We start from the raw sequence: 21512 nt of genomic DNA, 5'->3' as shown, positions 1-21512 counted from the left end.
GACTTATCCAGCGAAGAGACAGAGACAGACAGGTATTTGTAAAAACAGAAGCCAGCAGTGCTCAGAGGTTTGAAGATGGGGAGAGAGGACAAGATGTAATTTCCAAAAAGCAGTTTCATATTAACGTCTATGGTTCCGATCAGAATATATATGGAACATGCACATGCCACATACACCACACATACCACACACCATACACACACCACACACACACCCCCTACACACATACACACACCACAGAGACACACACACTCACACCACACATACCACGTACACATACCACACACTTACACAATTGTAGATACTCAAACACACCACATACAACACACATGCGCACACACATATCACCATCACACACACACCAAACGCACTAATTCACACACATGCACACACATTCACACTGCATATACCACAGACACACCATGCACACACTCCTCACAAAACATACACACTCACAGACATACCATACACCACACACACTCACACGTGTCACAAACCACACGTACACACATACACACCACACACCTGCACACACATATGCCATGCTACACACATACACTACAACACACACCAGGGGGAATCGGCCTGCATGGCAGGAGCTCAGGAGCAGGCTGGATGAACAATCATTGGGTGGGATGTCATGGAGATGGGCCAGATCTTAGACTGGACAGGGTGGCAGACAGTAGAAGAGCCCTAACCCCTGGGATTTTATGAAATAGGGTTTTCACCAGGGTCTCTGACTGGATGTCTGCTCTCCTACAATATATAAGACTCAGCTCAAATGTCACTTACTTTGAAATACCATTCCAAATTCCCCCTTCTGTAAGCTTCATATACCATTTATACCAGAACACTTAACGTTGCAATCTTTTGTTGATCTCTCTCTTTCTTTCTTTTCTTTTTAATAGAGAACATCCTTAAATCAGAAATTCCCAGAACCCAGCACACCACCTGGAACACAGACATCAACAAATGTTTATTGAGTCAATAAATGGATAAAATGATAGAAAGTTGTGAAAATACCTTACAGATCTAAAAGAAATTCAACATGTTCCACTATGTTGCAAAATGATTTGGTAATTTCTGACGGGTCTTCAAAAAGAAGTTACTTTTTTCTCCTAAGCTTGTGATGACAGCCCTCCAGAATAGACTGGATGCTCAAGAAAGTGAAGAAGGGTCAAATCTTGGGCACATGGACAAGGCTTGACAACAGGGGTAGAAGCATAGGTGCACATGATGCTCACATCTCAGTCTTTCTCGTTGGCTTGACTTAGCGTGAGACTGTATGATGTGGAAGGAGCATACGGTTTGTTTTTTTTTTTTAACTTTTATTGAGCTTCAAGTGAACATTTACAAATCAAGTCAGACTGTAACATGTAAGTTTATATACACCTTACTCCACACTCCCACTTGCTCTCCCCCTAATGAGTCAGCCCTTCCAGTCTTTCTTTCGTGACAATTTTGCCAGCCTCCAACTCTCTCCATCCTCCCATCCCCCCTCCAGACAGGAGATGCCAACACAGTCTCAAGTGTCCACCTGATACAAATAGTTCACTCTTCATCAGCATCTCTTTCCTAACCACTGTCCAGTCCCTTCCATGTCTGATGACTTGTCTTCAGGAATGGTTCCTGTCCTGCGCCAACAGAAGGTTTGGGGACCGTGACCGCCAGGATTCCTCTAGTCTCAGTCAGACCATTAAGTATGGTCTTTTTGTGAGAGTTTGGGATCTGCATCCCACTGATCTCCTGCTCCCTCAGGAGTTCTCTGTTGTGCTCCCTGTCAGGGCAGTCATCGATTGTGGCTGGGCACCAACTAGTTCTTCTGGTCTCAGGATGATGTAAGTCACTGGTTCATGTGGTCCTTTCTGTCTCTAGGGCTCATAGTTATCGTGTGACCTTGGTGTTCTTCTTTCTCCTTTGATCCAGGTGGGTTGAGACCAATTGATGCATCTTAGATGGCCGCTTGTTAGCATTTAACATCCCAGATGCCACATTTCAAAGTGGGATGCAGAATGTTTCCAAAATAGAATTATTTAGCCAATTGACTTAGAAGTCCCCTTTAACCATGGTCCCCAAATCCCTGCCCTTGCTCCGCTGACCTTTGAAGCATTCAGTTTATCCCGGACACTTCTTTGCTTTTGGTCCAGTCCAGTTGAGCTGACCTTCCCTGTATTGAGTATTGTCCTTCCCTTCACCTAAAGCAGTTCTTATCTACTAACTAACCTGTAAGAAACCCTCTCCCACCCTCCCTCCCTCCCCCCACCCCGTAACCACAAAAGTATGTGTTCTTCTCAGTTTATACTACTTCTCAAGATCTTATAATAGTGGTCGTATACAATATTTGTCCTTTTGCCTCTGACTACTTTCGCTCAGCATAGTGCCTTCCAGGCTCCTCCATGTTATGAAATGTTTCGCAGATTTGTCACTGTTCTTTATCGACACGTAGTATTCCATTGTGTGAATATACCACAATTTATTTATCCATTCATCCGTTGATGGACACCTTGGTTGCTTCCAGCTTTTTGCTATTGTAAACAGAGCTGCAATAAACATGGGTGTGCATATATCTGTTTGTGTGAAGGCTCTTGTTTCTCTAGGGTATATTCCGAGGAGTGGGATTCCTGGGTTGTATGGTAGTTCTATTCCTAACTGTTTAAGATAACGCCAGATAGATTTCCAAAGTGGTTGTACCATTTGACATTCCCACCAGCAGTGTATAAGAGTTCCAATCTCTCAGCAGCCTCTCCAACATTTATTATTTTGTGCTTTTTGGATTAATGCCAGCCTTGTTGGAGTGAGATGGAATCTCATCGTAGTTTTAATTTGCATTTCTCTAATGGCTAATGATCGAGAGCATTTTCTCATGTATCTGTTAGATGCCTGAATATCTTCTTTAGTGAAGTGCGTGTTCATCTCCTTTGCCCACTTCTTGATTGGGTTGTTTGTCTTTTTGTGGTTGAGTTTTGACAGAATCATATAGATTTTAGAGATCAGGTGCTGGTCGGAGATGTCATAGCTGAAAATTCTTTCCCAGTCTGTAGGTGGTCTTTTTACTCTTTTGGTGAAGTCTTTAGATGAGCATAGGTATTTGATTTTCATGAGCTCCCAGTTATCTGGTTTCTCTTTGTCATTTTTGGTAATGTTTTGTATTCTGTTTATGCCTTGTGTTAGGGCTCCTAACATTGTCCCTATTTTTTCTTCCATGATCTTTATCATTTTAGTCTTTATGTTTAGGTCTTTGATCCACTTGGAGTTAGTTTTTGTGCATGGTGTGAGGTATGGGTCCTGTTTCATTTCTTTGCAAATGGATATCCAGTTATGCCAGCACCATTTGTTAAAAAGACTGTCTTTTCCACAATTAACTGACACTGGGCCTTTGTCAAATACCCGCTGCTCATATGTGGGTGGATTTATATCTGGATTCTCAATTCTGTTCCATTGGTCTATGTGCCTGTTGTTGTACCAGTACCAGGCTGTTTTGACCACTGTGGCTGTATAATAGGTTCTGAAATCAGGTAGAGTGAGGCCTCCCACTTTCTTCTTCTTTTTCAGTAATGCTTTACTTATCCGAGGCTTCTTTCCCTTCCATATGAAGTTGGTGATTTGTTTCTCCATCACATTAAAAAATGACATTGGAATTTGGATCGGAAGTGCATTGTATGTGTAGATGGCTTTTGGGAGAATAGACATTTTTACTATGTTAAGTCTTCCTATCCATGAGCAAGGTATGTTTTTCCACTTAAGTAAGTCCTTTTTAGATTCTTGTAGTAGTACTTTGTAGTTTTCTTTGTATAGGTCTTTTACATCCTTGGTAAGATTTATTCCTAAGTATTTTATCTTCTTGGCGGCTACTGTGAATGGTATTCATTTGGCGATTTCCTCTTCGATGTTCTTTTTGTTGATGTAGAGGAATCCAAGTGATTTTGTATGTTTATCTTATAACCTGAAACTCTGCCTAACTCTTCTATTAGTTTCAGTAGTTTTCTGGAGGATTCCTTAGGGTTTTCTGTGTATAAGATCATGTCATCTGCAAATAGAGACAATTTTACTTCTGACTTGCCAATCTGGATGCCCTTTATTTCTTTGTCTAACCTAATTGCTCTGGCTAGGACCTCTAGCACAATGTTGAATAAGGGCCGTGATAAAGGGCATCATTGTCTGGTTCCCGTTCTTAAGGGAAATGCTTTCAGGCTCTCTCCATTTAGAGTGATGTTGGCTGTTGGCTTTGTATAGATGCCCCTTATTATGTTGAGGAATTTTCCTTCAATTCCTATTTTGGTGAGAGTTTTTATCATAAATGGGTGTTGGACTTTGTCAAATGCCTTTTGTGCATCAATTGATAAGATCATGTGGTTTTTGTCTTTTGTTTTATTTATATGGTGGATTACATTAATGGTTTTTCTAATATTAAACAAGCCTTGCATAAAAAAAAAAAACCTGGTGTAAATCCCACTTGGTCATGGTGGATTATTTTTTTGATATGTTGTTGAATTCTATTGGCTAGGATTTTGTTGAGGATTTTTGCATCTATGTTCCTGAGGGATATAGGTGTGTAATTTTCTTTTTTTGTGATGTCTTTACCTGGTTTTGGTATCAGGGAAATGGTGGCTTCATAAAATGAGTTAGGTAGTATTCCGTCATTTTCTATGGTTTAAAATACCTTTAGTAGTAGTGGTGTTAACTCTTCTCTGAAAGTTTGGTAGAACCCTGCAGTAAAGCCATCCGGGCCAGGGCTTTTTTTTTGTTGGGAGTTTTTTTGATTACCGTTTCAATCTCTTTTTTTGTTATGGGTCTATTTAGTTGTTCTACTTCTGATTGTGTTAGTTTAGGTAGGTAGTGTTTTTCCAGGAATTCATCCATTTCTTCTAGGTTTGCAAATTTTTTAGAGTACAATTTTTCATAATAATCTGCTATGAGTCTTTTAATTTCAGTTGGGTGTGTTGTGATGTGGCCCTTCTCGTTTCTTATTCGGGTTATTTGTTTCCTGTGTTTCTTTAGTCAGCCTGGCCAATGGTTTATCAATTTTGTTAATTTTTTCAAAGAACCAGCTTTTGGCTTTGTTAATTCTTTCAATTGTTTTTCTATTCTCTAATTCATTTAGTTCAGCTCTAATTTTTATTATTTGTTTTCTTCTGGTGCCTGATGGATTCTTTTGTTGCTCACTTTCTATTTGTTCAAGTTGTAGGGACAGTTCTCTGATTTTGGCTCTTTCTTCTTTTTGTATGTGTGCATGTATCGATATAAATTGGCCTCTGAGCACTGCTTTTGCTGTATCCCAGAGGTTTTGATAGGAAGTATTTTCATTCTCATTGCATTCTATGAATTTCCTTATTCCCTCCTTAATGTCTTCTATAACCCAGTCTTTTTTCAGGAGGGTATTGTTCAGTTCCCAAGTATTTGATTTCTTTTCCCTAATTTTTCTGTTATTGATTTCCACTTTTATGGCCTTGTGATTTGAGAAGATGCTTTGCAATATTTCAAGGTTTTGGATTCTGCAAAGGTTTGTTTTATGACCTAATACGTGGTTTATTCTAGAGAATGTTCCATGTGCGCTAGAAAAAAAAAGTATACTTTGCAGCAGTTGGGTGGAGAGTTCTGTATAAGTCAATGAGGTCAAGTTGGTTGATTGTTGTAAGTAGGTCTTCCGTGTCTCTATTGAGCTTCTTACTGGATGTCCTGTGTTCTCCGAAAGTGGTGTATTGAAGTCTCCTACTATAATTGTGGAGATGCCTATCTCACTTTTCAGTTCTGTTAAAATCTGATTTATGTATCTTGCAGCCCTGTCATTGGGTGCATAAATATTTAATATGGTTATATCTTCCTGGTCAATTGTCCCTTTTCTCATTATGCAGTGTCCTTCTTTATCCTTTGTGGCGGATTTAACTTTAAAGTCTGTTTTGTCAGAAATTAATATTGCTACTCCAGGAGCATACGGTTTTTAATCTGATATGCATGTTTCTGGAATCACTGACCCATAAGCTGTTGGCTGTAGTCCTTATACAAATATTTAGCCCACCTGTGCCTCCTGTTTCTAAAATGTAAAATAGGGGTAGTGATACCTCAGTTCCTGTGAAGAGGTTGATGGTGTCACAGATAAAGGAGTCAATATTCCCTGCATGAATAGGCCTCATATAGCGTGATAACTACTACCTGATGCTATTTATTAACCCTTTCATGACCACATTATTTTTGCTACATGTCCCATTCAGAGACTACTGAGACATACAAGGCCCAGTTGAATTGTGTGCTTCTCAGGTTTCATGGGCTGACAGTGCCCCACTTATGGTATGTACTGCTGTCTGATCGCTGGAAAACACAAAGTCACACTTCCCTTCTTTGCATCTCCAGGTTCTTGGAGCTACTACTGTTCCATCTTCAGATGCTAGTGCCATCTGAGTGGGATATGTATAGAAAATAATTTAGCATGAAAGGGTTTGAATTTATCTGGACCTGGCCTGTTCTGTGGGTCACAAAAGGCAGTATCTACTTGCTCTTATACGAGGAAACTCATATCTATCATCACTTTCAGTGTTAACAAGTTTTCTGTGGAGTTGGTGCTTTATAGATAAAGAAGTTGAATAATTGAGTCTAGGTCACCAGGATGCTAAGCTGCAGACCTGAAATCCCACTGCAGACCCTGCTTTTCCACTGTGCCGTGGGAACTGGAGGCCATGCTCTCCTCCCCATAGTACAGTGTGTTATGCATTGTAGGCATGTCATAGGTATTTGTGGAAAAGGACAGTGATGCTGTGCCTTGAAATTAAATATCTTCCTGGGGTATTTGGGAACTATCAGGATTCAGGGATTATACAGTATACACAGAAAAGCCCATCTTCAGAGCCAATTTTTAGAAGTCTTGTTAGTCCCACCGTGCACCAGCATCGACCTTCACTGCCATGAGTTGGCCCTGACCCTGCCCTGAGCTCCCCCTGTTGCACCATGGGCCCATTTCCTCTGGCCTGTCCTCAGTGGAGAAGAAAAGCAGCTGGTCTCCATCCTCTGTACATTAACACTTCATTTTCTTGAAGGCCACTGTTACTCCCTCACACATCCACACATCTCTCTCCAGCTTTTATCTTCCTGAACTAAAAAGTCTTCCAAGCTAAACATCCATTTCTTTCACCACTAAAATATGGACACTCTAGGGTAATGAGGCAATTATAATTTTGAAAAATATAAGGCTTCCTTACTAAGGTCTAAATCTAAGGAGCTGCCTCTGCTTTAGATATGGGAAACATTTTGAGCAACAATAATCTGAGAATGAGTATTCTCTCATCTAGGGAAGCAAAGATTCTCACATAAGATGACTTGTCTCACAGGAGGCAGAGGAAGAACAAAGGCCTTCCCTTATCGCCAGATGGATGCACAGGAGGAGGAAAATGTTCTCAGTTAGTTTTCAGTGGTCAGTTTGTATAATCTGTGAGTAAAGGCGTGGGTCTACAGCTCACACTCCAGGAAGCAATGACTGCTCTGAAAAGGCAGGCATGCATACAGCACCCAGCATGACAAACCTTCCTCCCTGGCCTCCAGCCAGGCGGGGAAACAATGGGCCATCAGCAGAGGAAACTGCAGTATGTCCCTGTCCCCTGACTCCAGCAGGCTCAGTGAACTATTTATAGCTATGAGTAGGAGAGTTGCTGTGAATAAAAGATGATTGAGTTTATATTTTTTTTTCCACTGGTTCACTTAGATGTTTAATTAAGCTCCTCTGCTTGTATCAGTCATCCTTTTAATCCATTCAGCCTGTCCTTTTGGAAATTTTTGTAGCTAGGTGTGAGGCCCTTTTAATCAGCCTTAAGGAGTATTAAAAGACAACAGCCAGGGGAGCCTGGACAGCCAAGGGGACTCTCCGGCCTGTCACTATACCCCTTTCAGTAGTTAGGATGTGAGGAGATTATTCTGGGGCTAGAACCTATGCCTCCCAGGCAAGGAACCACAGTGGATGGATTTATTCTAAGGCATGGAAGGAAAGATATGGATTGAATAAAATAGCCATGCATTCTTCTGCCAAAGAAAACGAATGGTGGTTATGCCTCACAAGGTCGAACTCCTGCCTAAGTATCCATCAGATGTGTAGAGGTCTAAGGCTTCTCTACATTGCAAGTTAGTACTTTTTTAATTTGGCAGAGGGACAGTAAAGGAGGGCATCAATCAGGTCCAGTGTCTATCAAAGTTCACTGTGTGCAGGAATCTGAGGCAGATCCCAGTCTGAGGTTGGGGGGATGGCAGGTGGTGAGAGCCTGCAGTTCCAACCAGTTCCCTTATCTTTAACATTTTTTGACATTTTCTCAAGTAGAAGCTAGTAGATGTATTTTTTCTCTAGATCTGATTATTATTTATGTAAAGTTACAAATAAGCATTCATTGGTAAAAATTAATTTCTCTGAATTGGTGGCACATATATGTGTGTGTGTGTTTTTTTAGGTGCTGGCCCAGTCAATTTAGACCCATATCGACCCCATGTGACAGTAGAACTGCCTCATAGGGTTTCCTAGGCAAGACTACATCTCATGTGCTTAGGACATGTTATAAGGGAGTCCAGTCCCTGGAGAAGGACATCATGCTTGGTAAAGTAGAGAGTGAACAAAAAAGAGAAAGACCCTCAATGAGGTGGACTGATATGGTGACTGTAACAATGGGCTCAAGCATAACAATGATTGTGAGGATGGCACCAGACCAGGCAGTGTTTCCTTGGGTTGTATATAGGGTTACTATTGGTTGGAACAGATTCAACAGCACCTAACAACAAATAACAACAGTCTTTATGAAAACAGATTGTCACATCTTTCTTCCACAGAGCCACTGTGCGGGTTCCTACTGCCAACATTTCCTTAGCAACCAAGCACTTAACCATTGCATCACCAGGGATATACGTACATATATAACTATATGTATACATATATGGAAACCCTGGGGTCATAGTGGTCCAATCTTTTCCTTGCATCTTTGGTTCATTCTTTGTTTCTTGACTGCTATTTCCATGGGCATTGATTGTGGATCCAGGTAAAATGAAACCCTTGACAACTTCAATATTTTCTCCATTTATCATGATGTTGCTCATTGGTCCAGTTGTGAGAATTTTGGTTTTCTTTATGTTGAGGTGCAATCCATACTGGTCTGTAGTTTTTGATCTTCATCAGTAAGTGCTTCATCATTTTTGCTTTCAGCAAACAAGGTTGTGTCCTCTGCATATAGCGGATTGTTAATCAATCTTTCTCCAATCCTGATGCCGTGTTCCTCTTCTAACAGTCTAGATTCTGAGATTATTTGCTCAACATACAGATTGAATAAGTATGGTGAAAGGATACAACCCTGACACACATCTTTCCTGATTTTAAACCGGGCAATATTTCCTTGTTCTGTTCAAAAGATTGCCTCTTGGTCTATGTACAGGTTCCTCATGAGCATAATTAAGTGTTCTGGAATTCCCATTCTTTACAATGTTATCCATAAAAAAAAAAAAAAAATACTTTCTTATTATTCACACAGTCTAATGCCTTTGCATGGCATTAGACTGTGTGAATAATAATCAATAAAACACAGGTAAACATCTTTCTGGTGTTCTTTGCTTTCAGCCAGGATCCATCTGACATCAGCAATGATATCCCTTGTTCCACGTCCTATTCTGAACCTGGCTTGCATTTCTAAGTTACCTGTGGATGTACAGCTGGAAGTGTTTTTGAATTATCTTCTGCAAAATTTTGCTGGCATGTGATAGTAATGGTATTGTTCAATAATTTCCACATTCTATTGGATCATCTTTCTTTGGAATGAGCACAAATATGGATTTCTTTCAGTCCTTTGGCCAGGTAGCTGTCTTCCAGGTTTCTTGGCATAGGCAACTGAGTACTTCCCACACTGTAACTGTTAGCTGAAACATCTCAGTTGGTACTGAGGTCAATTCCTAGAGCCTTGTATTTCATCAGTGCCTTCAGTGCTTTTTTTTTTTTTTCAGTGCAGCTTGGGTTTCTTGCTTCAATGCCGTTGGCTCTTGGTCATATGCTACCTCCTAAAATGGTTGAATGCCAGCCAATTCTTTTTGGTACAATAATTTTGTGTATTCCTTCCATCTTCTACATATTAGGATTTTTAAATTACTTTCTTGAGCATATAGACTAAAATGAATAAATGTGTTTGCGTTAGCTGGGTTTCTCCTGACAGGAGGAACACTGATCAGGTACAGATTTTCTCCACTGAACACAGTCTAACATATCCCTCTTGGATTCTACCTTTTCAATCAAAGGATGTAAAAGGATCTTTTGTGTTACTGCTTTCTTGAGGCAATAACAAGGCAAGAAAAAAGAATTAGAAGAAAAGGAGACTCTAAAGTGTAACTTTCAGATATTTTACAGTTTAGGAGAATCTCACCAATTCCAGGGACAGCATGTTGCCAGTGGGTTCTGATTGTAGACCCTGTTCTGTCCCTGTGCATACCAATGGCAAAACAACACAAGTAGTTTTCCATGATGGCGTCCTGATTGATTTTAAACGCAGCCACCCTGGGTGTTTCAATTCCAAGCCCTAAACAGTAAGGGCTGCATTTTCAGTTGTCTCATTGCTGTTGGGCCTGTTAAAAGTAACAGTGGGGAATAAGCACATTTATAATACTATAAAGAGGATGACTCAATGCAGCTATGTCCTCTTGGCAAATCCAGGCCATCCTGGTCTTGTTATGTCCACACAGAGCATGGTAGGAAGAACAGGCTTTGTAGTCAGAACGATCTGCATTCAAAATGCAGCTTTACCACATATGACCTGGGTGAACTGCACACAGTCACATTGTCTCTAGAGGGAAGATGGTTCCTGAGTCCAGGTGGAGGCAGGTAAAGATGCTGAATGAACATATGACAGCACATGTTACAGCCTGGACACACTAGAGCTCAATATTTTATTTTCTTAAAGTTGAATCTGGTTTTCACCGTATACGTACCAATCAAAACTCAGAAGAAAGCCAAAAATACATTTTTTACCTAATGAAAACATTATCTTAACCTTGTCTATTAGAAAGAGGTTTTCCTTTTTTCCCCATTAGTTTCTCCTTACTCCTTGTCACCTCGCATGGCTGTATTCAGAGAATCAACCAAACTATCACAGTAGGTTAACTTAAAGTATATAGAGTATGCCATAAGCTTTATTATCTTATCCAAAATAATGTGTAAAGCTGTGAGTCCAAATGTGTTTCCTCAGATTTACAGACCATTAAAATGCACAGTCTTTATCATTCATTGCGTTTGGAAAAACCTTTGAAACTGCTAATGTTCTCTATAATGTATTTATATAATGTACACACTTACCTATAAGCACAATTTTGAAATCAGAAAATAATTAAAAATATCAAAGGATCCCATGTTTATGCTTCTCTCCCATTGCTGCCCAAAGCTTGACTCACAGTGTTCTCTTCTCTCCCTGCACACTTTACCTATTGCCCAAGCCTACTTCAAAGATTAAGTAAATTTAAAAACCAGAGTTATCTTTCATTCAGTCCGAAAGATTAAAAATGATATTGTTGGAAAGTAATATTTTGAGGCAGAGTTGAAGAGAAAGACTAGGAGCAGATTTCATTAATTTTTAAATTTATTTTATTTACAAAGAAAATTACCACTGATATCCATGATTTCTGCCTGCCAAAATCCTCACCTGTGACTGGACACTTCACACAAAGACAATAAATAAATTAGGTGGCTCTTATTGTTCCTTTTGTTGAAACTGAAAAAAGTGCATGGCTGCCATACACCGATAACTTCAGGGGTCCTCCAAAAGGATCAGTGAGACTTTATTTATGTGCTGGAAAACCCAAGGCAAGAGAAAGTATGGATGGTGATACTAGCCTCTGCCCACTACCAAAGGATAGCTTGCTTTCCTGGGAAGGGTCTGCACTCTACCTATGGACCACATAATTTACTCCAACTTTCTCCCGAGTTGAGCATACTCTAAAAGTAGAACTGAGCTAAACAGTGAAAAAAAAAATCACCAGGAGCTTCACATTCAATGACCCCTAGTTGTCCATCTTGGCTCTTTCCCATCCATAAAATCACTGAGTAATTCAGTGGAGCATAATCCTTACCATTTATAAAAAGAAAGGCAAGTGAGACTTCTACCTACTATTGTTTTAATCCAAGAAAAAAAAAATCTGGGTTTTTAGATTAAAAAAAAAAAAATCCATTGCTATTGAGTTGATTCTGACTCATAGTGACCCTAAAAGACAGAGCAGAACTGCCCATTAGGGTTTCTGAGGAGTGGCTGGTAGAATTGAACTGCTGACCTTTTGGTTAGCAGTTGAGCTATTAACCACTACACCATCAGGGCCTTTAGATTAGCCACTGGTTAACATCATCAACCATGAATCCCACCTAACAAAAAGTTGGCTCCAAGCCCCAATTTAACACACCTAATTTATCATGGAGAGCATCAAATAAGAGGAACACTCAGGAAACCATATGAAAACTTCAGCATTAGTTCTTATTGGCCAAAGGAGGTTTTGATATCCAGTAGCCACAAGATTGTATTTCTTCAAGAAATAAATAAACACTCAGGAAACTGAAAAGAAATTTAAGAGGTTCATGTTTCTGCTGTTCTGCTTAATTCATTTGCTCCTTTTTTTTTCCCCCTAAATACATGTATGAAGAACTTAGGAAACTAAATTTCATAGCACCACAACACCATGGGCTAATAACCACATTGACTAATTTGTTCCCTAGTGGATTGTTCGTACCCTTGAAGGTGGGAAAGAATGGGAGACATTGGGTCAAGTGGATCTTAGGAAGTTCAGAGACCAACCTTAGGAACGATGTAGAGACATTCAAGTAATTTTGATCCAAACCTGGACCTCTTTAAGTAGGACTATCTGATGTGACCTCAGCTCCAGGGTGAGTACTCAATGAATGAGGAGAAACTATGGAAGAATTTCTGACCTACTGGCCCAACTCAAAGGGAACCATACAGTTATTGATAAGCCATTGTGCCTCTGCAAACATGGGATATGGAAATGTTCCACCCTACTCTTCCAACCAGGAAAAGAGTTCGGGGGAAAATCTCAAAGGAGAGCTTTTGGCTTTCTGTCTAGTGATAGCATATCTTTCTCTAATGGCAAAATAGCATAATTTAAAGAGAAATGTTTTCTTAACACATGACACCAGTGGCAGCTTCTGTACATGTTAAAATATTATTCAAATTTATAAGCATTTGTTGATTCCTCAATAAATGCTTTGTTTTACTTTATATTTTTGTACACTCCAAAAAGGCTGTAATATTTATGGTTTCCCAAACAAACGAGCCCTGGTGGCTCAGTGGTTAAGAGCTATGATGTAACGAAAAGGTCAGTAGTTCGAATACACCAGCTGCTCCTTGGAAATGCTGTGAGGCAGTTCTTCTCTGTCCTATAGGGTCACTACGAGTTGGAATCAACTCAATAGCAACTGGTTTGATTTTTGATAAACTCTGTATCCATTGTCTTTAATACCTGTCTTAATCTTATCAACCATTCTGTATCCATTGTCTTTAATACCCGTCTTAATCTTATCAACCTGGCTAATTCCAACATATTCTTGGAATCTCAGTTGAACCACTCCCTCCTCTAAGAAGCCTCCCCTGACTTTCCCAAACCTACATAAGTGTTCTTTGTAGATATTCCTAACGCACTTTTACATAATTGACATGACAATTGTCTATGTGGCTATCTCCTCACTAGATGATCAATTTTTGAAGGGTAGGGACTGATATTACATTTTTATTCCTCAGTGTCTTGCATATTCCTAGATCCTAACAGATAAGCAGAAATTTTTTATTGAAGTTACCACTGATCTAATATCTATTTAGTGTTTTTCCATCCCCACCCCTCCCCTCCCTCATAACCATCAGAAATTGTTCCTTTTTGTGTGTAAATCTTTTCATGAGTTTTTATAGTAGTGGTCTCATACAATATTTGTCCTTTTGTGATTGACTTATTTCACTTAGCATAATACCCTCCAGATTTTTAATACCCTCCAGATTCATCCATGTTGTGAGATACTTTGCAGATACCATCATCGTTCGCTATCTTTGAGCAGTACTCCATTTATGTATGCATCATAGCCTGTTTATTCATTCATTTGTTGATCGGCATCTGGGTTGTTTCCATCTTTTTGTTATTGTGAACAATGCTACAATGAACATGGGTGTGCATATGTCTACTCATGTGAAGGCTTTTATTTCTCTAGGATATATTCCTAGGAGTGGGAATCCTGGATCATATGGACAGAGGTGGAGCAAAACGTAGAACAAAATTCTACCTCACAAAAAAAGACCAGACTCGCTGGCCTGACAAAGACTGGAGAAATCCCAAGAATATGGCCCCTGGACACATTTTAGCTCAGTAATGAATTCACTCCTGAGGTTCACCCTTCAGCCAAAGATTAGACAGGCCGATAAAATAAAATGAGATTAAAGGGGCACGCCAGCCCAGGGGCAAGGACTAGAAGGCAGGAGGGGGCAGGAAAACCAGAAATAGGGAATTTAAGCTCGAGAAGGGAGAGTGTTGACATGTTGCGGGATTGGTAACCAATGTCTCAAAATGATATGTGTACTAATTGTTGAATAGAAGCTAGTTTGTTCTGTAAACCTCCATCTAAAGTATAATTTTTAAAAAGTAAATAAATAAATAATATAGCCCCCTCAACAAAGAAAAATTTCTTTATTGAAAAAAATGAATTTTTTCACATAGACAAAATACCTCAAAACTGAAACAACAGAGAGTACAGATGTACACTATGAATAAATAACTCAATAACTGTTTCCCCACGAAGCAGTTGAGCAACTTAAGCTACACTAATGCATTTTTCAAATCTTCATGCTCTGGTGACTTTTTCCATATCTCCAAAAGAAAAATTAAAGGCAGGATTAAAAAAAAAAAAACTAACAAAGACGTGTTTCCAACTTTGTGAGACCTCTTTCTTTCTCTGCCTGCCCCATGTATGTTGGGGAGATAGACATATATGGAAATTTCCTATTTTATAGTGTGTGCTATGAATGTTTACTGTAGGTTGCTACCCTGATTTCTTGTGGTCTTGGAAACCAGACTTCACAATGATTCACTCATCACTTGCTGTTCTGGGTAGTCTTTCACACTCCCTTAAGAGTTCTATTACCTATGTTTAACCATTATAGGTCACTATATAAAAAAAAAAACACTATATAAAAAAAATTTTTTTTTTTTTTTAGAGGAGGAAAAATTGTGTTTCACCTAAAATTGCCTTTACTTATACTTTTTTTTTTTTTTTTAGTATACATAGATTCCAGTCACTGTATTCATGGGGTGTGTGTGTGTGTGTGTGTGTGTGTGTGTGTGTTTAAACAGAAGCAACACCATTGCACAGAGTCTTTTAGGCTGATGGACTAAATGCAATGTTCAGCCTTTGAAAATTCCTATTTGGAACATTAGAAACATCTGGAGAAACCACATTTCCATGTTGAAATAAAGATAAGTTGTCATTTCTGCTACTTATTTTGGATTTATCCCACAACCTAATGAGAGAATTTTGTCCAAAGCAAGTTATAGAGCACATAGCTAAAAGCACACATGCACACGCAAAACAACAAAAGAACCCCAAGGGGTTAGAAAGTCGACTTTGTAGTATTCTACCTGCGGTTTCCTTAATTGTCCCTCAAAACATGCCTGCTTTGTCCCAAGGTGTAGACTCTTGGTAGAACACTTAATGCAGACTTTAGGTTCCAGTGCAGCCAAGAAACCCCAAATAGGTACATTTATCAAACTTTATTGATTTTCCTTCTACAAAATTGAAACAGTAGTTTATGTTTATACATAATAATGCATGTATTTTGCTGAAAGTTTAGGATAATTCCATATAAAGACAAGATCTCAGGTAAGGTCCCTGGGTGATACAGTTTGCTCTAGGCTGTTAACTGAAAGATTAGCAGTTGGCGGTTCGAATCCACCCAGAGGCCCTTGGAGGAAAGGCCTGGTGGTTTACGTCTGTAAGATTCCAGCCACTGAAAGCCCTATGGAGCAGTTGTACTCTAAAATATGTGGAGTTGCCATGAGTTGGACTTGACCATAATAGGTTTGGTTTTGGTGTTTTTGGTTTTTAGGGTCTGTGCCTTTTGGTATAATTTTCCCAAATTTTGTAATCCCTCTCTCTCATTAAGGAATTGTGAGGAATTTTCACAGAAGTGTGTGTCATTGGAGCAGACTCTGGTGTAAGCTCCATCACCATGTGGGCAGCCATCACAACCACTAACTTCACTCAACTCCATGACTTCAGGTCCTCTGCCCAGGAGAGCTTGGTGCTCCAGCTGAGAATACCCAGCTAATGAACTACACAGGGAGTTTCTACATAAACCACATGACTAGCTTCATTTCTCTTACTTTCTGTCCAGATGCCCCAGTGATCTCCCCCCAAGAAGGAGGCCTTTTGATTGGTCATAGTTCCATTCTACTTGTGGGAAAAAATCAGGCATTTTTGTCTTTGGATTTCATACTCAAGTTAGAATATGTGGTTTCATTCCCAAAATATTATAAGAAATTCTGAGAAGTTGCAAAGCCAAGGAAAAAAAAAAGCTGACACTGAGATTCAGTCTTGAACATCTACAAGTATTTCTAGAACCCCATTTTTTTTCTTTTTTTAATGTCAAGGAAACCCTTCTTCAAAGGAACACTTAGTCACTGAAGAGCCAGATATGTAAAAAATGAAAAAGAAGGACTCCCTCTGCTTGAAACGAGCATGAATCCTGCCTTTTTGCTTCTTTTCAAAGCTCCTCCAAGGGGCCCATTGAGCAAGCCTGAAAACTAGTGCCTAGTTCCTAAACTGTGTTGCAGAAAAAAGAAAATATGAGTCTTTCAGATGTTTCCCCAAGACTCCTCTAGTCAAGTCTGTTACATCTTCTTCTTGCAGTTTCAAAGTTTACTTTAACCTATTAAAAGACTCCAGGAAGATCTTACACTGAAGAATTCATTTTACTTCCCTTTGGGATCTGTTAGGTTACAGGGACTTCCATATATTCTGTAAAATACCAACCCATCTCATTTCCCCATGCACTCCTACAGCACACTCACTAGGGGAAACAGCACTTCTTTCTGTGGGGAAAGGGTGTTGAATAGGGTCCTCAAAGGTGGGAAGGGATGCGAATGGGCCAGAGGAAGCTTGTGGGGCCAAAGTGAGGGTAGGAAAAAAGAACACAAAGAAAAATAGGGGTCAGAATTTATGGTGATTTGAGTTTCCAACAAAAATGTTACTCAGAAAAACATTACTCCCTTTTTTCTCTGTGTAGACCAAGAACTTAACTGAGCAAATCTTTGGCACTCTTCCAATCCTCTAAACTCCCTCATGAGCCACTTCGAAAACTCTAAGTTATACTGAAAAAGCATATTAACCAAAGGGCGTGTGTCTCTGCCTGTCCTGAAAGGAAAATATTTCTCAAATAAAATAAATATATACTAGTTTATTTCTAGTTCTAAAATGTCATCAAATTCCTTACAGATATATAAATTAAATAATTGCTACAAAATGACAGAAAGGACAAAGTGTAAAAAATTCTGGAGAGTTTTGTTATATAACTCAAAGAGATCATGCTAAATATACAAATATAAATTAAAGAAAATGATACTCTTTTTCCTGGCTGTTAAAGTAGATTAAGGGCTCTTTTCTTTCTTTCTTTCTTTCTTATGAGATTTCTAATTTTTAGTAGGTATGCGTCAAATACTTTGGGTAAAGAGGTAAACCTAAAACTGTCTCTGTGCCATGACCAGAGCCATCAGCTGTCCCGTACTCTCCACCATGCTGAAAATTTCCATTCACTGTGGGTGGCTGATTGCACATTCTTTTGACCTCAGTACGTGGCGCTTGGGACACTCCCAAAGGCAGGGGCTGACTGGCCACCTGTATGTGGTCTCCAGGCTCCAGGAGGACCGTGAGCCTGAGGGTGTTTGCTTCCTGCAAGGCTTGGGGAGGACAGAAAACTGTTTCCAGTGAGAGGTTTAAAGAATAAATAAATAAATAAACTTCATACACCAAAGCTTGCCTCAGAAGCAAATAGAAAAGTTTTAGTTTGTCTTTTCTTTTTCCCATCAGACCTTTACCTTTTAGAAGGCAAAAGATAAATCATTTAAGTGTATATATTTGCAAGGGATTTGATGACATTTTAGAACTACAAATAGACTATTTGGTAAATACTTAGATTCATTCAAGAAACTCTTTTTTTATCTTCTAAAAAAAAAAGGTATAGGCCAGAGAAACACACTAAAATCCCAATTGTAAAAGCAAGTAAAAAGATGTGCTTCACCAGTGGTTTCAAAGTCATGTTTTCAAACCATAGTGTAAAGGAGTTCCCAGGAACTATTCAGGGCCCATCTTATCTGGAAGTCCTTCTCTAAACCTAAATTTTTTTGAGAAAGATAATCCGAAATGAATGAGGTACGTAAATCACCTCTACTTATTGCTTTGAAAGAAACCACTAAAATTGTTTCCTGAAGACTCTTGTTTTTAACTCTTACTAATCAGTTTTTAAGGACAAGTGTTCTCACATACTAACGTGGTTCTTTCAGGAAACTCTTATTTATTAATAAATCTGAATATCTTGCCGGAGACGAACAGGGTGGATGCATTTCCATTGTAATCTTTCATTTTGAAAGGTGTCCTCCAAACCCTGCTGTGAACACATTGCTTTTGAAACATCGTAAGCTGGCCCCAGACAGCATCTTTAACCATTTCATGTTAAGAGGAACAAAACTCAACTTCACAGATAAATCTGTCATCATAATCAGTCCTGTTATCTACATTCTAATTCTGAGAAAACGTTTGAGAAATTTCCTGAAATTTTCAAATAGCATAATTTTCACTAGGGCATTAGAAGTTTAGAGGTTGGCCTCTATTTCATGTATCATATTAAGTGTGAGCTTTCTGTGAAACACTGATAATAAGAAAGTACCCATAGATTGAATATTAATCTCAAAATAAGAATATTGTAAAAGTTCACTATAATACTATAACTAAATTTCTGTCTCACAAATCTTTAAAAAGGAAGTTGGCTTGTACGTGTGTTTTCTATAGAAATAGACTCCATGTCCGTGTTGACAATTTTCATCCTAAACTTAACAATTTACCATTTACCTGATGGGAGGATTATTCAACTCATTGTTGCTTTTATTATTAACAATGTGCATTTTCTCAATAGAAATACTTGAAAGATGAATTTCTACTAATGATTTTCCTTTGTACACAGATAGTGCAAGATAGTGGACTTCTGCATATACTTTATCTTTTTCATTTAATTTTGAATTATAGATTTCTATGAATAAATAGCTTAAAAACTTGTCCTTGACAAAAAAAAGAAAAAAGTGATGGAATCCTGACCATTAACTGAACACTGACATGATTCATATTTGTAAAAGTATTTCTCTGATAATAACACCAAGTCTACAGAGACTCCCTGGCCTTGATTCTGCAATCTAGTCTGGATCTGTATGTTTGTACTATGCTGGCCTTGCTTTATTCCCAACAACTGACATCTATCTGTGAGTAGGAAAGACTTCATAAGCTTAGCGTGGAGGATCTTCTGAGGGAGGAAGGCCTCAACTCCAAGATGGCCCCACCATTAGGCGCGCACTCATTGCCTGCAGAGCTCTAACCCCAGACACCTGCCGACCAAGAGTAATGGACCAGCATGTGCCACTGTGACCAGAAAGTGGAACAAATAAAATTATCCATCCACTGTGTCAGTGATTGTCCTCACCCACCTAGAGATCCCATGAGGCCTGGAGGGCTTGTGATGCTTACAATGAGCATGTTGTTTTCCAGGCTCTTTTTTCCCTCCCTGTAGGAGAGTTCCATAGATGGAATAAAGCCATGTTATTGATTACATTCACAGCATTTCCACTCAGAGGATCTAACAGAGGATCTTTTAACAATTCTCTAGAAACAAAAAGAAAATGTAAATGTGATTAGTAATGTTGTTTTCAAGCTAGGGTCTTTGTCCCATGTGAACAGGTTGCATTGAGGCCTGTCTCCCAAATCAGGAAAGCCAAGGCCTCCTGAACAGATGGTCTGCCCGCACACAGTACACTTTTCTTCTCCAATCCTAGAGTTTGCATCACCAAATGCAGTCAGATGCCTCATCCAGAAGTGACTTAGTAACCCCCTGCTCCCACATAGTGGCAGTAGCTGTCCCTCTTCTTGAACTCCATCAAAAGCTTGATTTTTTTTTTTTTGAATTTTTAAACCAAACATCTGTTTTCTTAGGTACCTACCTGCACATGGGCCCATACGCATTGTAGATGCAGGACTATACCCAGGAAGCATGTCATATCAGTACCCAGCACCAAAAGGGCATGAAGAGTACAGGTAGATTGCAATTTATGGACCTGTAGAGTTTAAGAATAATAAAATCTCACTCATCCATCAGCCCAAATATCCAGACTCATATGAATGAGTCCAATTTATGAAAGGTTGGGCACTGTCTACATTTACCTCACACAAAACACCTGATGTGGCCTCATTCCCGCACCATGGACATAGGAATAAATGCACAAGAAAGCACATAACAATATCAGCGCAAGATAGAATTTCCTTTTATTCCCTAATGTAGGTTCCTGGATTGCTTCTAACAGTGTGTGTGTGTGTGTGTCCATGTCATGTATTGATAAGGCATGCAGTTGTAGACCATAAAGTCTCCATTGATTTACTCACTTACCATCTACTCAACAGATGTGCATTGAATGCCTATCTCACAGTAAAAGAAACATTGTCCAAAGTGCTTTAACACCGTTAATTTGATTCTCATGAGACTCCTGTGAGGTGGTGGCTTTGTTTTACAGACGAGAAAATTTGCATGTATTCCAGAGCGAGAAACTGGAGTAAGTGATGGAGCTAGAGCCCAGCTCTCAGCGCGACGGATACCCACTGTCTCCTCCTACCATAGGTACTTGAGAAGCTACAGCATCCAAATCAGGCAAATCCCCTCCCCAGGAGACCATGGCCACTGAACTAGCCTCACTCTTTGGTATCCTTTCCTCAAGAAGGTATACTAAACACAGGGGACACTTCCAGGGGCCTCCCTCCCTTTTCAACAGTTCACATGTTTAGTGGGGGAAAGCACATGGGATAATATGATTGTGTATTTAGATATTAAAAATAGTTGTTTCTACCATGCAAACTACCAAAAGTACAGCTCTTGGAGTGGTGGCACACAGAGGAGGAGGGCTTCAAGAAGCACAGCCAGCATCTGGCAGGCTGGAAAGTGGCCATCTTACTCAAAGGGAGCACACATTTAGGGAAAGAGCCAGGCCATGCTGCTCTAAGACTTTTAGAGCAAACCAGTCCTCCTGGAGTAACCTGGGGATGTACTCATGAGGGAAAGAAGGCCCCTTACCACACACCTACTCACAAGTGGCTTCCCCAGGGAAGTTGTACACATCTAGTTTTGGAGGCTTAAACAGAGAACATCTGGAAGCAATGCCCTAGGATTTGTTGTCTAAAGGAGTCAACAAGTCAAGTCAGGGTCAGACAAGAAACAGTCCCATATCAA

Source organism: Elephas maximus, chromosome 15 (genome assembly GCF_024166365.1).
Source record: "Elephas maximus indicus isolate mEleMax1 chromosome 15, mEleMax1 primary haplotype, whole genome shotgun sequence".
NCBI lineage: Eukaryota > Metazoa > Chordata > Mammalia > Proboscidea > Elephantidae > Elephas > Elephas maximus.
The sequence above is the reverse complement of the archived record's forward strand: the minus strand, read 5'-3'. Positions refer to the sequence as shown.